This window comes from Panthera pardus, unplaced genomic scaffold (genome assembly GCF_024362965.1).
Source record: "Panthera pardus isolate Hobbes unplaced genomic scaffold, ASM2436296v1 HiC_scaffold_25, whole genome shotgun sequence".
NCBI classification, from domain to species: Eukaryota; Metazoa; Chordata; class Mammalia; order Carnivora; family Felidae; genus Panthera; species Panthera pardus.
Window position 1 is genome coordinate 24,426,465 of NW_026526821.1, and position 19,130 is coordinate 24,445,594.

A 19,130-nucleotide genomic window follows, 5' to 3' on the forward strand; every position below is an offset into this window, starting at 1 on the left:
GGTCCCTGCCCTCATGGAGCTTACAGTCTAGCATTTTTTACCATTGCACCTGCATGCTGTCTGTGATCCTGGACAAGTCACTGCACCTCTCTGTGCCCGTCATCAATTGCCTCACGTGGGAATGAGCAGGCCCCACTCAGACATGGGTAACGGGCCTGGTGCACTGTAAATGCCAAACGGGACTCCCATCCCCAACCCACCGCCCAGACAAGAGAAAGGGCTGGAGGTTGACTTTTAATAATAAAGCACAAGAGGGAAAACGTGGAGGGATTTGAGCAGGGTGGTCAGGTGTCCTACCACACCAGGGCCTGGGCTAGCTACACAAACTGCTGCTGCTGCTGTTGCTGCTTGGTAGCGGCCTTGCTGGCAAGGTCCTTGGCCTCCTCTGTAGCTGCCAGTGCTGTCCCCCTTGCCTTATCCTTGGCTTCCTTGGCTGTCTCAACAAGGGGTTCGGAAGGGGCCTCACCTTGCAGCTTGGCCAAGATGTATTCAAAGCCCTTCCTAGTCTTGGTCACAATTGCTCTTGAACCAGGCAAGGCCAAATTCGTGGACAGCTTTGGAGACATCAAATAAGCTGGAGGAGACCCAGGCTTCCCAGCGGATTTTGGTCCAGCCGCTGTTATCAGAGTTCACACAGTAAACACATAGTTCTTCCACCACCAGCAGCTGGGCCTGGTTGATGTTCCAGGTGAAGGTGGTCATGGTCTAGTTCTGTGGGTCCACAATAGAATCCTCCAGGATGCACACTGAGGGAGCAACACTGGCAGGAAGCAGTCACTCCGCCCAGCAGGGCATCCTGTTGGTCTTGGTCAGGAGACACTGGGTCAGGGGCCACCTCCTGGTGCACTCCGTCTTCGGTCAAGACACGTTTGCTATAGGGATTCGGGTGCTGCTGCCGGAAGGCAGCCAACACTTGGTCCCAGGAACTGTGGAGCAATCAAGCTCTGGCCCAGAAATACTTCACCATCTTCCTGACCCGGGGTGGGGTGTGTGCTGGGGGGTGGGGGGTGGCGGGGGAAGAGGGGGGTGGGGTGGGGGCACCACACCCCACCCAAGCACAAGCAGCGGCCCTGGCCATGAGGGGTTGTCTGGCCACAAGCCTAGAGCCATTTTAAAATTACTTTTGGGAGCTGGACTGTTGTTCTTGGATTTAATACATTTTCATTCATTTCTGAATAGATTAAAATGCACGTAATTCAAAAGCCTAGAGAATAAAAGGATATAGGTTTCCTTCTCATTTCTAACCCCAGCACCCTCCAATCAACTTCTGCTCCTTAGGGGTGACTGCTGTTACCCAGCTTCTTGAGTGAAGTGTTGGAAATATTCTTTACATATACATACGGATATGTATGTACGTATATGTATATGTGATCACCCCATTTTGAACACAAACGAGAGCTGTGCATACTGTTCTGAAATTTTCTTTTTTTAAAATTTATTTTAATGTTTATTTATTTTTGAGAGAGACAGACAGAGTGTGAGTGGGGCAGGGGCAGAGAGAGAGGGAGACACAGAATCTGAAGCAGCCTCCAGGTCTGGGCTGTCAGCACAGAGCCCAATGCAGGCTCAAACTCATGAACTGTGAGATCATGACTTGAGCCAAAGCTGGACACTTAACCGACTGAGCTACCCAGGCACCCCTGAAATTTGCTTTTTATAAAAAAAAAAATGTTTAATGTTTATTCATTTTTGAGAGACAGAGAGAGACAGAGCATGAGCGGGGAAGGAGCAGAGAGGGAGGGAGGCGCAGAATCTGAAGCAGGCTCCAGGCTGTGAGCTGTCAGCACAGAGCCTGACGCGAGGCTTGAACTCACGAACTGCGAGGTCGTGACCTGAGCCGAAGTCAGACGCTCAACCGACTGAGCCAGACGTCCTGAAATTTGCTTTTTTTAACTTAACAATATAACATGGAGATCAGTCCCGAATAGTACATAGTACTTCTTCATTCTTTGTTAATAACCACATAGTATTACATTATATCATAGTATGGATAGACTGAAGTTGTCCAATCAGTTCCCTGTAGCTGATCATTTGCTTTGTTTTCAACAATTTATTCTTTACATGGCAGTTCTTGAATGTGACATTGGAGGCTAAGCCTGGGCCATGTGGGGCCCTGGGATTTATTTGGTTTATGGGAGTATTTGGATTATGGAGTATGGGATCTTTGAAAGATACTGACTCATTCTCTGACCAAGCTCTTCCTACCACCCTTTCCCTTGATTTTCTACTCACTCAACCTCTAGGCCCAGAATGGCAGCCTCAGCCCTTTACCATGACCTGTTCTCTGAGGTCCTCAGAACTCCTTCTACTCCATAAAACCCTCCTGGCCTGATTCCCTTGATTCAAGCCATGAGTCTACCAATGGGATCTTTGGGTAGAAAAGCTAGGGATAGAGACCATGAATAGGTTGTAATTATTTATTGATCAATTCCTGAACTTACCTGGGCCTTCCTGCTTGTTCTCCATCTACTTGTCTGGTTTTGTATGGATTTTATCCTCCCTGTCTTCCAGAGGAATTCTCTGGGTCTCTGTCGGGGGTAGGACCTTACTTGTGGGTCTTAAAAAAAATGTGTCTTCCTGGGGTGCCTGGGTGGCTCAGTCCTTCACGTGTCTGACTCTTGATTTCGGCTCAAGTCGTGATCCTGCGTTGAGGCTCTGAGTCAGGTTCCCAGCTGAGCTTGGAGCCTGCCTAAGATTCTCTCTCCCTCTCCCTCAACCCCTCCCCCTACTTGTGTATGCACGCACTCTCTCGTGCACGTGTTCTCTCTCTCAAAATAAATAAATAAGCATTTTTTAAAATGTACCTTCTTGTGGGAGAAGAAACCCTTCTACCTGTAATGGGATTGCATGGAATGGTTATTTACAGATAATCTAGTGCGCTAAATTTACAGATGAGGAAAACTGAAGTGTGGATGAGGGGGAAGGGCTTACCCACGATAATCGAATGAGTGAGTGAAAGGGACAGGAAAGACACAGGAAGCTTTCATTTCCAGATCTTACCCCTTCACTCTCTTCTCCAAGAGTTCAAACTCAGTCAACCTTTATTTTCAAACTCTAGTATATAAAGGTAACAGAATTGCAGTATTATTCCTATGATGGATGACTACTTAGCAATAAAAAGGAATGAACTATAATACCTGTAAAAATATGGATGAACCTCAAAATACGATGCTGAACAGAAGAAACCAGATGCTAAAGAGTACATATCATATGATACCATTAGTATGAACTTCTAGAACAGGCAAAAGGAGTATGTATACTGACAGAGAGCAGGTCAATAGCTGCCTGTGATGGGTGGAAGGACCGACTGAGTACAAAGGGGAGCAAAGGAATTTTCTGGAGTGATGGAGTGCTCTATAATTTGACTGTGGGAGTGGTTACATGGTGTCAAAATTCATTACACCTCAGCAAAGGTGGCTTAAAAAGGAAAAAAAGAAGCAACATGGAAATATACTTACTCAATTTATTTAAGAAACTACAATGTTACCACTGACCTACATGTACAAAACCAACATTGACCAACTCATTTGAGAAGGGGAAGTTTAGCAGTTCATAACCCTCAGATAAGATGTTTTCCATCTTTGAAATGAAGTTGTCACAGATTTTGATCATAACATCATTTTCCTTGGGCTTTTGTTCAAGAATTTCCTCTGTCTCAAAATCATTCCTGACTTAGGTTGGATTAAAAAGCTACTGACTACTACCTCTTTGCTCTATATCAGAGTGATTTATTAGCTTGACAGATTTAATTTTTCTACTGCAGAGGTCTTCAAAGTGTTTCAGTTCTGTCCTTAAGAAAGAAAAATTATTTGTACAAGTAATAACAACCATGGCTAATGTTAATTGATTGTTTTCTATGTTCCAGGAGGTATTCTCAATGGTTTTCATGTAATATTTCATTACAGCTTCAGGACAATCACATAAGGGAGCTACTCTTATTATCCCCGTCTTGTAGGCTTGGAAAATGAGGCACAGAGAGCTTGAATTATCTGCCCAAGGCTTGACAGCTACTAAGTGATAGACTGGGATATGAATCTTATTAGCCTGGCTCTAGAGCCCATCTAGCTGTTAAGCACTATATGGTATTGACAACCAACATGACTCAAGAGTGATAGGGAAGCCCTTTTACCTTAGGATCCCTTCCTCACTGTACCAGAAATTCCACCATTATAGCTTCCTCCCTCACAGTTAAGCATTTCCCTATTTAGATGCCTCCTAAAATACAACTAGTTAAGAGATTAGGAACACTAAATCCCTACACTTCTAGTTGACTGGGTTTTTTCACTGCACTCTCCACTGAATGGACTGAGAAACACAGACTGGGAGGTGGGAACAGGGCAGCAGGGCATTGAAGGGAATGAACAGAGAGGTAAAAGGTGGGAGCCAGATGTCCCAATTTTCCTAGACTGGCCCTGTTCAACCTCACATCGACGGGGACTCTGGAAATATGACCCTATAGCTAATTGGCTCTTGTTCTCAGCCCAGAACTCTGGGAACAGGGAGTCAAGTGCATGAGAGGTGACAGGAGAGGCTCTTTGGAATGATGCTGGGAGTAGCTCAGCCTCTTTCTGAGCCAAGGTATTCCTTGGGGGAGGGCAGGTGGGACAAAGGGCATGATATGAATCCTTCTCTCAGAAGAAGGAGAGTCAGCTTCAGCCTCACTCTTTTGCCTTGGGGTAGTTGAATTCTATCCATTTGAATTCTACTTTTTAAAATTAGAATGTATTTTAGGGGCACCTGGGTGGCTCAGTCGGTTGGGCGGCCGACTTTGGCTCAGGTCATGATCTCAAGGTCCGTGAGTTCGAGCCCTGCATCGGGCTCTGTGCTGACAGCTCAGAGCCTGGAGCCTGTTTCAGATTCTGTGTCTCCCCCTCTCTCTGCCCCTCCCCTGTTCATGCTCTGTCTCTCTCTGTCTCAAAAATAAATAAACGTTAAAAAAAATTTAAAATGTATTTTAAATGATGCAACAATTTATGTAAATTGAAACAAACAAATTTTGTAATTAAAAACGTTGTAAGTATAAAATTCAAACAATTAAGATAAAGTCCCTTGACCATCCGTCATCCAATTCAAGAGACTTTCCACCACTGCCCCTGATTGGGAGTGTATCTTTTCCTTTTTTTTTTTTTTTTTTTTTTTTTTTTTAGACAGAGGGAGAAGGCAAGCAAGAGAGTGGGCAGAGGGAGGGCGAGAGAGGGAGAATATTTTTCTTAAGTTTATTTATTTACTTTGAGAGAGAGAGAGCACACAAGCAAGTAAGGAAGGGAGAAAATCCCAAGCAGGCTCCACACTGCCAGCACGGAGCTCAATGCAGGGCTCGATGTGGGGCTTGATGTGGGGCTTAATGTGGGGCTTGAACCCACAAACCATGAGATCACAACCTGAGCTGAAACCAGGAGTCAGATGCTTAATTGACTGAGCCACCCAGGCTCACTTAAGCAGGCTCTGCACTGAGTGCAGATCCTGATGTGGGGCTTGATCCCGCAACTCCGGGATCATGACCTGAGCCGAAATCAAGAGTCAGATGCTCAACCAATTGAGCCACTCATGTGCCCCTCCTTCCCTTTTTCTACTATATAAATATACATGTGTGTGTGTGTGTGTGTGTGTGTATGGAGTGTTTTGTTTCATTAGGCTTGTTTTGCTTTTGCTTCTAGTTTTAGAATTATGCTTTACATTTTTTTATTTACTTAATTACAGGGACATAGTTCAGAATTCCAATGGTTCAATAGGGAATATAGTAAAAGCCAGGTGCCCCTCCCTCCCCTGTTCCCACCATCCAGTCTCCTCCCTGGAGGCAAACACTAATTCTAGTTTCCTGTTATTCCTTCCAGAAGTATTCTAGGCAGTTAAAATCCAGTGCATATATACTTATATGTATTTTTCACACAAATAGAGACACTGTTCTGCACCTAGTTTTTTTTTTTCACTTTACAGTGTATTTTGCAGACCTTTCCTTATCAGTAGCCTCACTTTTTTCTTACACGTGCATAGTATCCCATTGTATTTATGCACAATGTGTGTCAATTCCCCTGTGGAAAGAAAGGTTGTTCTCAATATTTTATTATTACAGATAATGCTGCAATTAATATTTGCATCCATTACTTTGCATATTTATTCATAAGATGAACATTTATTAGTGGGGATTAGTCAGGTGAGGTTATGTGAAAAGTTTAAATAGCATTTTAAATGTTGATTGATATTACCAAATAGGCTTTAGGATGTACCGATTTTTACTGCTTATAAGTTTGTTTTTACATAAATATATCATATTATATACTCTGTCCTGAACACTCACATTTTCCACTCAGCAATATGACTTGAGTTCGACCTATGTCAATACACATAGACACATAGACCTACCTACCTCATAAAAAAACTGCCTTCCAGTTTCCCATTGTGTGGCTGTAGATAGCCTATTTAACTGTAGATAGTTTATTGAGGGACATTTGGGTAGTTTTCAATTTTTTGCTGCCACAAACAACACTACAATTACTATTTTTGTGTGAATAGAATAGATTCAGAGAAATCACTTACAAGACTGATAGGTATACATATTTTAAATTTCTTTTTTTAAATTTTTTTAATGTTTATTTATTTTTGAGAGAGAGAAACAGAGTGTGAGTGGGGGAGGGGCAGAGACAGAGGGAGACACAGAATGTGAAGCAGGCTCCAGGCTCTGAGCTGTCAGCACAGAGCCCGACAGGGGGACCGAACTCACCAACCGTGAGGTCATGACCTGAGCCGAAGTCGGATGTGTAACCAACTGAGCCACCCTGGGGCCCCTATATTTTAAATTTCAAAAAATGCTCTCCCAAAATGTGCCAGGTTAGACTTCCACCAATGGTGCATGAAAGCTTTAGGTTTACATCTAGAAGCAGCCTATGTGTTTCACCCAGAATCAAAGCTCAAAGTCCCAGTTATCACTGGGATCATCTAGGCCCTGAGCCTCTCTCTGCAGAATGTGAGTGGACAAGCTGAGTGTTGGGAAGGAGGAGCATAGGCTAGGGATAGTCTGTCCCCCATTAGGCAGATGGTCACCTAGGTAACATAGCCCTCTCCAAAGAAAAGGCAAGGCTACTTTGGGAAAGAGTGAGCTCCCCATCACTAGAAGTGTCTGAATGGAAGTTTGGTATCAACAAATGTTCTCAGCATGTGCTCGGTGCCAGATCTTGGGCTCGGTGTCTTGACTCAGAAATGTGTCATATCCATTTCCTGCCCTCCCAGAGCTTGATAATCATGGGATCTCACCCCACATCGGGCTCCATGCTGAGTGTGGAGCCTGCTTAAGATTCTCTCTCTCTCTCTCTCTCTCTCTCTCTCAATCTCTAAAAAAAAAAAAAAAGAAAAGAGAGAGTTGGAAGCTTAGCCGACTAAGCCACCCAGGTGCCCTCAAACATCCTTTAAATGCACAACTGAACCTTCAACAGTTTGGGGTTTTTAACAGATGTTTGGGGAGATGAAGACTTGGGTTTACATGAAGTTTGGGATTCGAACTGAGACCCTTGAAGAGCTATACCCACAGTGATAGATTAGAAGAAAACAAACTTCTGACTACTAGCAAAGGAAACAAAAAGGATATATGTCCATCTTGACCTGGCATTTGGGTGCGGGAAAGAAATGATCTGAGAATCTGAAACCACACTCCTGTCCTCGATGAGTCTGGAGTTCAAATTTATATCACCTGAATGGCTGGTAAACTTCAAGGCTGAGAAATTCACACAAAAGGAGATGTACTCCCAAACTAACTCTCAGATGCCTAGGAGAAACAAATGCAAATCTTCTCTGGATGTCCTCCACCCCAGTTTCAGGCTATGCAGAATTCCTATGTATAAAGCCCTTCCAAACATTATTTAATAATCCACAAGCAAACAATTGATGAAATACACAAGGAAACAATCCACCATGAGCAAGATTCAGTAGACACAAGGAATCAGACTGCCAAAAACTTCAGATACTAGAATTATCAGATAGTGATTACCAAGTGCTGTTTAGAGACAGCTGCTTAGTGCTTTCTTTCGGAGTATGGAGAAAGAACCAACTCTCAGGTGGAACCAAAGTCTTCATAGAGATGGAAACTTGAAGAATGTGCCTTGAAAGATAAGTAGGACTTTGCCAAGTGAGGACAAGTGCTGTTGGATAGCCAGTGGGATGTACACAGTAGAATGTACCAAAGAAATGACAATTCATAGTTTATTTTCTCAGGTGCAAATAGGGCACAAAAGTGGGGGATGAGTCAAGGGAGGTAGGTAGGGGGGGTAGATCATGATGGCCCTTGTGAGCCATCCTAAAGGACTTCAATTCTTAAACTAAGTGCAAAGGAAAGCCAGTGAAGAGTTTTAAGTGAAGGGTTTTAGGTGAAGGGTTAATGATACTCATTTGTTCGTTTATTCATTCATTCAACCAATGGGTATCAAACATAAAAAGTGGTTGTAGGATGGAGAATGGCAACAGGAGACCTGTTAGGAGAGTATAGTAGACATGTAGGGGAGGAATGCTAGTGGCTTAGACCAGGGCAGTGGCAGTGAAGATGGAGAGGAGTAGGTTGATTTGACTAATCTTTAGGCCAAAGCTTGAAGGTGGATTATGTACAAGGATGGCCATTGGGAGAGGTCAAGGCTAATTCTCAGGTTTTTAGTTGAACAACTGAAAGACTGGTGGTGCCATTCACAGAGATAAGGAATTAAGGAGGAAGAGTGAGTTGTTGAAAGGAAGATCATGAGCTCGGTTTTAGATATTTGGAATTTAGGGGCGTCTGGGTGACTCAGTCAGTTAAGCGCCCAACTTCGGCTCAGGTCATGATTTCACAGTTCATGGCTTTGAGAGCCTCATGTCAACTCTGTGCTGACAGCTCAGAGCCTGGAGCCTGCTTCAGATTCTGTGTCTCCCTCTCTCTCTTCCCCATCCCCCCTCAAAAATAAATAAACATTAAAAAATTTAGATATTTGGAATTTAAAGTGTCAATGTTTAGTTTGATACACATGTCTGAATATCAATAAGTGAAACCTGGGCTGGAAATAAAGATATGAGAATCACCAAAATATAAATGGTAATTAAAGCCAGGGAAGAAATCCAGAGGCTGATTTCCATCTCCTGTTGTATTGGTTAGGAAATTTTGGTAGCAGGTGGCTAAAGACCCAACTCAGACGGGATTAAAGTAGAAAAGAAATTTGGTTGAAATGTTTAGCACTAATTGCCCTCAGGCAAGGTTTGATCCAGTGTCTCAAATAATGGAACTAAGATCCAGTCTTTTCTAATTTTTCCAAAACACTTCCTAGAAGTTGGCTTAATTCTTGACAGAGTCTCTTTGTGACCACATGCTAGTGTAGGGGAATGGCTCTGCCTTTTCACCTGGTGACCTTACACGTTTTCATTCATATAAGCCACATGGGCAAAGGTTTGAAAAACTTAATCTGAGTCTTGGCAGACTGCCTCATGACCCTCCCAGAACATGAGAGGATGGGAGGCTTGTAAGACTCTGATGCCATGTTCTCCGGGCCTCCCTATCTCCCCTGGGAAGTTGTAATGAGAGTTTTCTTACTTCTTCCCAGGTTCTGAGGAGCTAATGGGACTTTCTACCCCATCCTACTGAGAATGGAGCTACAGAATAGAAAACCTGTTAACTGCAGCCTAGAATTGGCTCCTTAGCAACAAGGTGCCTACAACTCATGTTGCAATTGCCCAGCCCTTTTTGTTTCAGTGTCATCCTTTTTGGTGTGGGGTACAAGGATCACAGGGAGCTGGCTTATTCTTGTTGTGTATGTAAGTAATAAACTGCTTACATTGAACATGGCTCATTGTACCTTTACCAGTTGAATTAGGCTTTGGCCTTGGCCTTGCCTTATCTTGTCTTGTACATATAAATTGCCAGCTGCTTCTAGGTCTGGTGCTTCCAAATTCAAACCCAGCAGAAAAGAAAAGACCCATTTCCCCAAATGGCTCAATCCAAAATTCCAGAATTGAGGTGTTTTGTTTTGTTTTGGTTTGGTTTTAGCTCTGTTGACCTGATTTGGGTCATATGCTTATTCCTGAACTAATCACTGTGGCAGGGATTTGGAGTGTGTTGGTTAGTTTAAGCTATTTAGGCCCATTCCTGGAAATGGGTTGAGGTCAATCCCACTCAAATTACATAGCTGAGAATTCAGGGTCCTATTTGGAAAAGGGAAGGGAAAGGTGGAATGGATGCTAGGAAGCAACAAGCAAAGCCCACTGTACCTGTCTCTTTTTCCAGAGCAGGGAAGTCTGTGTGTATTGGGGGAAAGGGCATGAAGGGTCTGAATGCATAGTTTGTGGAGGGTATGGTTCCTGAGGAGAGGGGTTCAGAGACAGGAGGCTGAGCTACAGGAAGCCAGTCTTTTCAGGTTGTAGTTCTAGTTTATATCTTGGTCTTGTTTTCCTAACAGAATGGCTTTTGCAATGGTGAGCATTTGTGGGTAGGAGACAGGAAGAAAATTGAGAGGGCTGGAGGCATAGAGTCCCAGAAATCTGTCTTCAGGGCATTACGTAAGGCCAGGTTTCTGTTTCCTTTTGGGCCCTTACAACACTTGGGTGCAAGGGTTGAGGAGGGAGCTGGTGTGGGTCTCCTACTTGGTCTCACCAGACACCCAACCCAGGAAAAAGAGGCAGCTAGTATAGGAGACAGACGGCGAGAATCCTGGTTTCTGGAGAATCCTGGTTTCTCTGAGACTTAGTTTCCTAATCTGTACCATGAACTAGATCAGGTCTTTCCTACCTTATCAGTCTTAAGGATGCCTTCAATGATTTTTCCCTACATGCCATTGCCTTCCTCTCATCCTATTTATTGAGTTGTTACTGTTAATTTTTAAGTTTTTATACAGTTTGTTTTTTGATGAAAAAGCTACACATAGATCAAGCCAATGCTGTATCTTTAATTCTTCTTTTGTTTTTATAACAACCCTGTTTTCTTCCCCCCACTCTATTCTTATGTGTCTTTTGCTGATTTTCTTGAGTTCATTCTTTCTCATCCAGGTCATATCTTGCAAGTCTATGTGTGGATTAATTTCTCTTTGCATAATCCAAGGAATTGTAAATTTTATCAAAGTCTGTTTGGCCATTGCTAAAGTGGGTTCAAAGTTGAAGACAAGGATAATTCCTCCAGTCTCACCTCTTGCTCATTTCACCCCACATTGGCCTCCCTCATTGCAAACTCAATGCCTTCCTCCCCACACACCCCATTGACCATTGCCAATTCTTTACATCCATGGTTCCCTCTCAATCTTTAGGTATCAGCTTAAATATCACTTCCTCAAACAGGCTTCCATTGACTACCCAATCTAGTCAATAGTAGGTCCTCTGTCATTCATTGTCATTGCTCCTGGTCTGTTGCCCTCACAGGTCTAATCATAAACTCTAATTATTTTGTCTGATTACTTCCATTTTGTATGACTCCCTGCTAGACTATAAACTCCAATATGAGAGGGACTGTGTCTATCTTTCTCACCACCGTTATTAGTGGATATTTGCCTTTTTCTTCCCAGTGTCCAATCACCCCTTGCCTTCACTCATATGATTTCACCCAGCTGCCTTCAGGGTGTGCTGTCCTAAGACAAATAGTAAATTCATCATCTGACTTCTCACAAATTCTTTTCTCTTGCTGTTTTCACACAGCCATGAGGCAGGCATGGGACCTAATCTCAATCAATCTCATGCTCTTTCCAAGAACCTTGGATCTTGAAAGACAAGATACAAGGCCATGAAAAACTGGTTAATGTTCACTCATTCCACTGGCGGTGCCTAGTTGATGCGGCAGGTGCCTCCTGCTTCCCAGGCCCTGTATTGTTTATTTGGGCCCTGATTGTTCCAAGTCTGGTTTACTCAGTCTTCCCTTTAGCCCTGTGAACTCCCGCACCACCTCCTAGTCAACTTCCTTTATGTTAAAGGTGGCCAGAATCAGTTTGCTGTTTGGAATACAAGAAATGTACTAGATAGATTGTATCTCTACAGACTAGCATAGGCCTCAGCAAAGGTAGGTGTCCAATAAATGCTAAAGGAACAATTAGCCAGGTGTATGGCCTAAAGCTGGTTACTTAATATCTTAGAGCCTCAATTTCTTCCTCCTGGGCAACCCACATACCATCTGGGATCTCTGGTTTCTCAGGACAGAAATCGTCTTGCTTCCTCCTTTATTATCTCCCTTCTTTCAGTTCTCTACCCTCCCTTCTCAGCTACAAAACAACTTAACCCAACTCAACCCAAATTCCTCTCATTTTCTCAGGAAGAGCAGCTTAACCACAATGTCTGGACCTAACATTCAGATCCTGGTTATGCTGTTTACAAGTTGTGTGACCTTAAACAAATTACTAAACTTCTTTGTTCTTCAGTTTCCTCATGCGCAGGTGGTGATAGGGAAATTATAGTAGTTGTAATAGTATATAATACATATGCTGATATATAAGAGTAATATAGAATATATATCATATATATAATATATAATATATAGTAATATAGAATATATATAATAAATAATAGTATATACTACAGATACATATATATATTATATACATATATACTGAGATAAAACATGTGAAGCACTTAAAATAATGCTTAACACATAGTAAGCACTCAATAATGATAGCTATTATTACTATTTTCATCTTTTTGTTGCATAAGAAACTGGATACCTACACCTTCAGGGTAATGTTCTTCAAAGTATGGCACCTGAACCACCAATATCAGAATAAACTGGAGAGATTAAGAGTGCAGGTTCCTGGGTTCCTTCCCAGACCTAGTGAATCACAGTTTCTAGGGCAGAGCTAGGAAATTTACATTTGAAAAATATATCTCCCAAATGATTGTTCATTTTTTATTTTTTATTAAAAAAATTTTTTTAATGTTTATTTATTTTTGAGACAGAGAGAGACAGAGGATGAATGGGGGAGGGTCAGAGAGAGAGGGAGACACAGAATCTGAAGCAGGCTCCAGGCTCTGAGCTGTCAGCACAGAGCCCGACGCGGAGCTCGAACTCACGGACCGTGAGATCATGACCCGAGCCGAAGTCGGACGCTCAACCGACTGAACCACCCAGGCGCCCCTGATTGCTCATTTTTTAAAAGATATAGAGACATAACATACATGCAATAAATTCACCCATTAAAAATTTTTTAATGTTTATTCATTTTTGAGAGAGAGAGAGAGACAGACAGACAGACAGAGCACAAGCAGGGGAGGGGTAGAGAGAGAGGAAGACAAATGTGAGGCAGGTTCCAGGCTCTGAGCTATCAGCACAGAGCCCGATGCGGGGCTCAAACTCACGTACCGTGAGATCCTGACCTGAGCTAAAATCGGCCACTTAACTGACTGAGCCACCCAGGTGCCCCTAAAATTCACCCATTTAAAGTATATAGCTCGGTGGTTTTGGTATATTCACAGAGTTGTACAACCATCACCACAATCTGATTTTAGAACATTTTTATCATTCCCAAAAGAAATCCTGTACTCATTAGCAGTCATTTCCTATTCTCTACCCCGCCAACCACCTTTCTACCACCTTTAGACAACCACTAATCTGTGTTCGATCTCTATAGATTTGCCTATTCTGGACATTTCACATAAATGGAATTATATACAATATGTGGTCTTTTGTGTTTGGCTTATTTTACTTAGCATGTTGTCAAGGTTCATCTATGTTCATCTATGTAGCATGTATCAGTACCTTTTTTTTTTACTCAATGATAGTCTATTGGATAGATATACCACATTTTGTTCATCCATTCATAACAAACAAAATGAATATTTTCCTTGTTTCCACTTTTTGGGTATTATGAATAATAACTATGAACAAGCTGTGAACATTCATGTACAATTTTTGTATGGATATGTTTCATTTCTCTTCGATATTAGCTAGGAGTTTAATTTTTAGTTCATATGGCAATTCTATGTTTAACATTTTGAGGAACTGCCAAACTGTTTTCCAAAGTGGGGGCAGCATTTTATATTCCCACCACCAATACATGAGGGTTCCAATTTCTCCACTTCCTTGCCAATACTTGTTATTATCTGCCTTTTATTGTAGCCACCTTCATCGGTGAGAGGTAATATCTCATTGAGGCTTTGACTTGTATTTCCCTAGTAACTAATGATGTTGAGCATCTTTTCACATGCTTATTGGCCATTTGCGTCTCTTTTGGAGATATGTCTAGTCCAATCCGTTGCCCATTTTTTTTTTTTTTTTTACAGATTTTAAGTAATCTCTACACCCAACCTGGGGCTCAAATTTACAATTCCAAGATCAAGAGTCACATGCTCCACCAACTGAGCCAGCCAGGTACCCCATCCTTGCCCATTTTTAATTGGGTTATTTATTTTCCATTATTGAGTTATGAGAGTTCTTCATATATTCTGAATAAAAGTCCCTAATCAGATATATGATTTGCAGATATCTTCTTCCATTCTGTGAGTTGTCTTTTTATTTCTTGATAGTTCCCTTTGAGGCACAAGTTTTTAATTTTGTGAAATTCAATTTATTTATTTCTTCTTTTGTTGCCTGTGCTTTTGGTATCTAAAAAACCATTGCCTAACTCAAGGTCATGAAGGTTTACTCCTATGTTTTCTTCTAGGTGTCTTACAGTTCTAGTTCTAATATTTAGGTCTATGATCCATGCAAACTCATGTTTAAGAACCACTAGTTTGGGTCCACCTAAAATGTTTTTTCCCAAAGACAATCCTCACCCTAAGAAGAACTTTTAAGTCATCTGTAGGATGATGTAAACAAAAATAAAACAGCTAACTAATATATACCAAGCAAATGGTATGGACTAACCATTTTACATTACATAATCTTGTTCAATCTTCACCATGAGGTTTGTGTTATAATCACCTCCACTTTTCATGATGTAATACACTTCACTCTATGATGATGTAATACATATATCTCCTCCTTTTATGTCAAAGAGGATACCAACACTTGTATCTTCAGGAAGGGAGGTTATACAGATTAAATAAGCTCATTTGTGTTAAAAGTATGGCACAGTGCTTGGCAGAACAGGGCTCAAAGGATGAGAATGCCTCTTTCTATTCCTTTCTAATTGCCTCTCCCACTGAAGACCTACCCCTCCCATTGGTCAAGAAAGCTATCAGCTCCAGGGCTGATTTTTGTATTCTCCTAGCATCCTGCTCTGTTTTCTCCCTTTACTCATTATGATTTGTGATTTTACTTTTGTGTTACTCTTAAGATTATCACATCTCTTCAGCTACTCTCCAACTTCCAAAAAGGCAGAAGGTGCAATTTTGCCACTGGAATATTCCCCAATACCCCGTATAGAGCCTGGGGATATAGTGATCTTTTAAAAATATATAGCTGACTGGGGCACCTGGGTGGCTCAGTTGGTTAAGAGACCAACTCTTGATTTCAGCTCAGACCACGATCTCATGGTTTGTGAGTTGGAGCCCTGCATTGGGCTCCATACTGTCAGTGTGGAGCCTGCTTGGGATTCTCTCTCTTTCTCTCTCAGCCCCTCCCCTGCTCAATCTCTCTCTCTCTCAAAATAAAGAAAGAAAAAAATTAAAAATATATATACACCTGACTACATCACTTTTTGGTCTAAAATCCTCCAATGGCGCATGGATTACCCTTTGAATAAATTCCCAAATTCCCAACTATGGCAAACAAGTCCCTACCTAATTGGCCACTGTCTGCCTCTCCCCCGTACCTTCTATTACTCTCTCCACTTGGAACACACTTGTTTTCTCTCTCAAACACATTTACTGTTTCCTGACTCAGAGTCTGTTTCCTCCACTTGTCAGCTCTGATTAGTTTCTCATCCTTTATGTGTCAGCTCAAATGTCACCTCTTCCCAGAGACTTCCCTGACTGCCCTGTCCAGTGCTACCACCACACTTCCACCAAGTTATTCTTTTTTCCCCCACCAAGTTATTCTTGATCATACCAGCTGTTTCATCTTATCTACAGCCCTGAAATTTTCTTATGTATTTATTTAATATTAATTATTGTAGTTAACATTTAAGCACTCAAATAAGCACTTTTCATACATTAATTAACGAAGTAGTGTGCTACTTAATGCTTATCAATGGGTTCTCCAAAGTCCAAAACTCTGATTTGTAGTGCCTGCTGATTTCTGTGTGTAAACACGCTCATTGGGAGGGATTTCAAGATACTAACCTGAAAACACCAGTATAGGAATTGATGGGCAGTGGCACGCCATTATACGATATTTGCCATAGTGATACAGTAGTGATAAATAACCTCAAAAACAAGAACCGTATGATCCTCTCAATAGATGCAGAGAAAGCATTTGACAAAATACAGCATCCTTTCTTGATAAAAACCCTCAAGAAAGTAGGGATAGAAGGAGCATACCTCAAGATCATAAAAGCCATATATGAATGACCCAATGCTAATATCATCCTCAATGGGGAAAAACTGAGAGCTTTTCCCCTAAGGTCAGGAACAAGACAGGGATGTCCACTCTTGCCACTGTTATTCAACATAGTATTGGAAACATTAGCCTCTGAATTCAGACAGCACAAAGAAATAAAAGACATCCAAATCATCCAGGAGGAGGTCAAACTTTCACTCTTCGCAGATGACATGATACTCTATATGGAAAACTCTAAAGATTCCACCAAAAAACTGCTAGAACTTATTCATGAATTCAGCAAAGTTGCAGGATATAAAAATCAATGCACAGAAATCAGTTGCATTCCTATACACCAACAATGAAGTAACAGAAAGAGAAATCAAGGAATCGATCCCATTTACAATTGCACCAAAAAACCATAAAATATCTAGGAATAAATCTAACCAAAGAAGTGAAAAATCTACACACTGAAAGCTACAGAAAGCTTATGAAAGAAATTGAAGAAGACACAAAAAAATGGGAAAAGATTCCATGCTCCTGGATAGGAAGAACAAATATTGTTAAAATGTTGATACTACCCAAAGCAATCTATATATTCAATGCAATCCCTGTCAAAATAACACCAGCATTCTTCACAGAGCTAGAACAAATAATCCTAAAATTTGTATGGAACCAGAAAAGACTCCGAATAGCCAAAGCAATCTTGAAAAAGAAAGCCAAAGCAGGAGGCATCACAATCCTGGACTTCAAGCTATACTACAAAGCTGTAATCATCAAGACAGTATGGTACTGGCACAAGGACAGACACTCAGATCAGTGGAACAGAATAGAGAACCCAGAAATGGACCCACAAATGTATGGCCAACTAATCTCTGACAAAGCAGGAAAGAATAGCCAATGGAATAAAGACAGTCTCTTCAGCAAGTGGTGCTGGGAAAACTGGACAGCAACAATCAGAAGAATGAACCTGGACCACTTTCTTACACCATACACAAAAATAAACTCAAAATGGATGAAAGACCTAAATGTAAGACAAGAAATCGTCAAAATCCTCGAGGAGAAAGCAGGCAACAACCTTTTTGACCTTGGCCACAGCAACTTCTTACTCAACATGTCTCTGGAGTCAAGGGAAACAAAAGCAAAAATGAACTACTGGGACCTCATCAAAATAAAAAGCTTCTGCACAGCTCAGGAAACAATCAGCAAAACTAAAAGGCAACTGACAGAATGGGAGAAGATATTTGCAAATGACATATCAGATAAAAGGTTAGTATCCAAAATCTAGAAAGAACTTATCAAATGCAACACCCAAAAAACAAATAATCCAGTGAAGAAATGGGCAAAAGACATGAATAGACATTTCTCCAAAGAAGACATCCAAATGTCCAAACAACACATGGAAAAATGCTCAACATCACTCATCATCAGGGAAATACAAATCAAAACCACCATGAGATACTACCTTACACCTGTCAGAATGGCTAACATTAACAACTCAGGCAACAACAGATGGTGGCAAGGATGCGGAGAAAGAGGATCTCTTTTGCATTGTTGGTGGGAATGCAAGCTGGTGCAGCCACTCTGGAAAACAGTATGGAGGTTCCTCAAAAGACTAAAAATAGAACTACCTTACCACCCAGCAATTGCACTACTAGGTATTTACCCAAAGGATATAGGTATGCTGTTTCGAAGGGGCACGTGCACCCCAGTGTTTATAGCAGCACTATCAACAATAGCCAAAGTATGGAAAGAGCCCAAATGTCCATCGATGGATGAATGGATAAAGAAGATGTGGTATATATATATACAATGGAGTATTACTCAGCAAACAGAATGAAATCTTGTCATTTGCAACTACATGGATGGAACTGGAGGGTATCATGCTAGGTGAAATTCGTCAGTCAGAGAAAGACAAATATCATATGACTTCACTCATATGATGACCTTAAGAGACAAAACAGATGAACATAAGGGAAAGGAAACAAAAATAATATAAAAACAGGGATGGGCTAAATGGGTAAGGCGCACTAAGGAATCTACCCCTGAAATTATTGTTGCACTATATGCTAACTAATTTGGATGTAAATTAAAACAAAATTTAAATTAAAAAAAAGCACAGATAAAACAAAAGTGTAGTAAAAAAGTAAGTAATAAGTTTTGAGTATTTATTAACTTGTTTTAATATAACTTATTTAATTGTAAGTTTATATAATTTAATTTTTGATAATGGCTGTGTTTTAAAAGCGACCAGCGGGGCGCCTGGGTGGCGCAGTCGGTTAAGCGTCCGACTTCAGCCAGGTCACGATCTCACGGTCCGTGAGTTCGAGCCCCGCATCAGGCTCTGGGCTGATGGCTCGGAGCCTGGAGCCTGTTTCCGATTCTGTGTCTCCCTCTCTCTCTGCCCCTCCCCTGTTCATGCTCTGTCTCTCTCTGTCCCAAAAATAAATAAAAAACGTTGAAAAAAAAATAAAAATAAATAAAAATAAAAAATAAAATAAAAGCGACCAGCAAAATTTCTAAACATTCCTCAATCCTTTCTGGCTAGCTCATAAGGACCGGCTAACATGCAGCGTTATTTTCCACATGAGGTACCTGAGGCACAGAAAGATTAAGCAACTTGTTCAAGGCTGCAGAGCAAACAGAGCACTCCAAAAAGTGTCCTCAGAACCCAATATAGTGCCTGGCGTATACTTGGTGTTCAATAAACAATTGCAGAATACATAAATGAGTACATATTTAATATTATTTTTAAAACATAAAAGGGAAACATCCTAACATTTAAAACGTACACAAA

At 41.4% G+C, this 19,130-nt stretch overlaps 1 pseudogene; it reads right to left on the minus strand.

Moving 5' to 3' along the window:
* Window positions 1-259: 259 nt before the first annotated feature.
* Window positions 260-967, minus strand: LOC109261851 (PRELI domain-containing protein 1, mitochondrial-like; annotated as a pseudogene).
* Window positions 968-19,130: the final 18,163 nt, after the last annotated feature.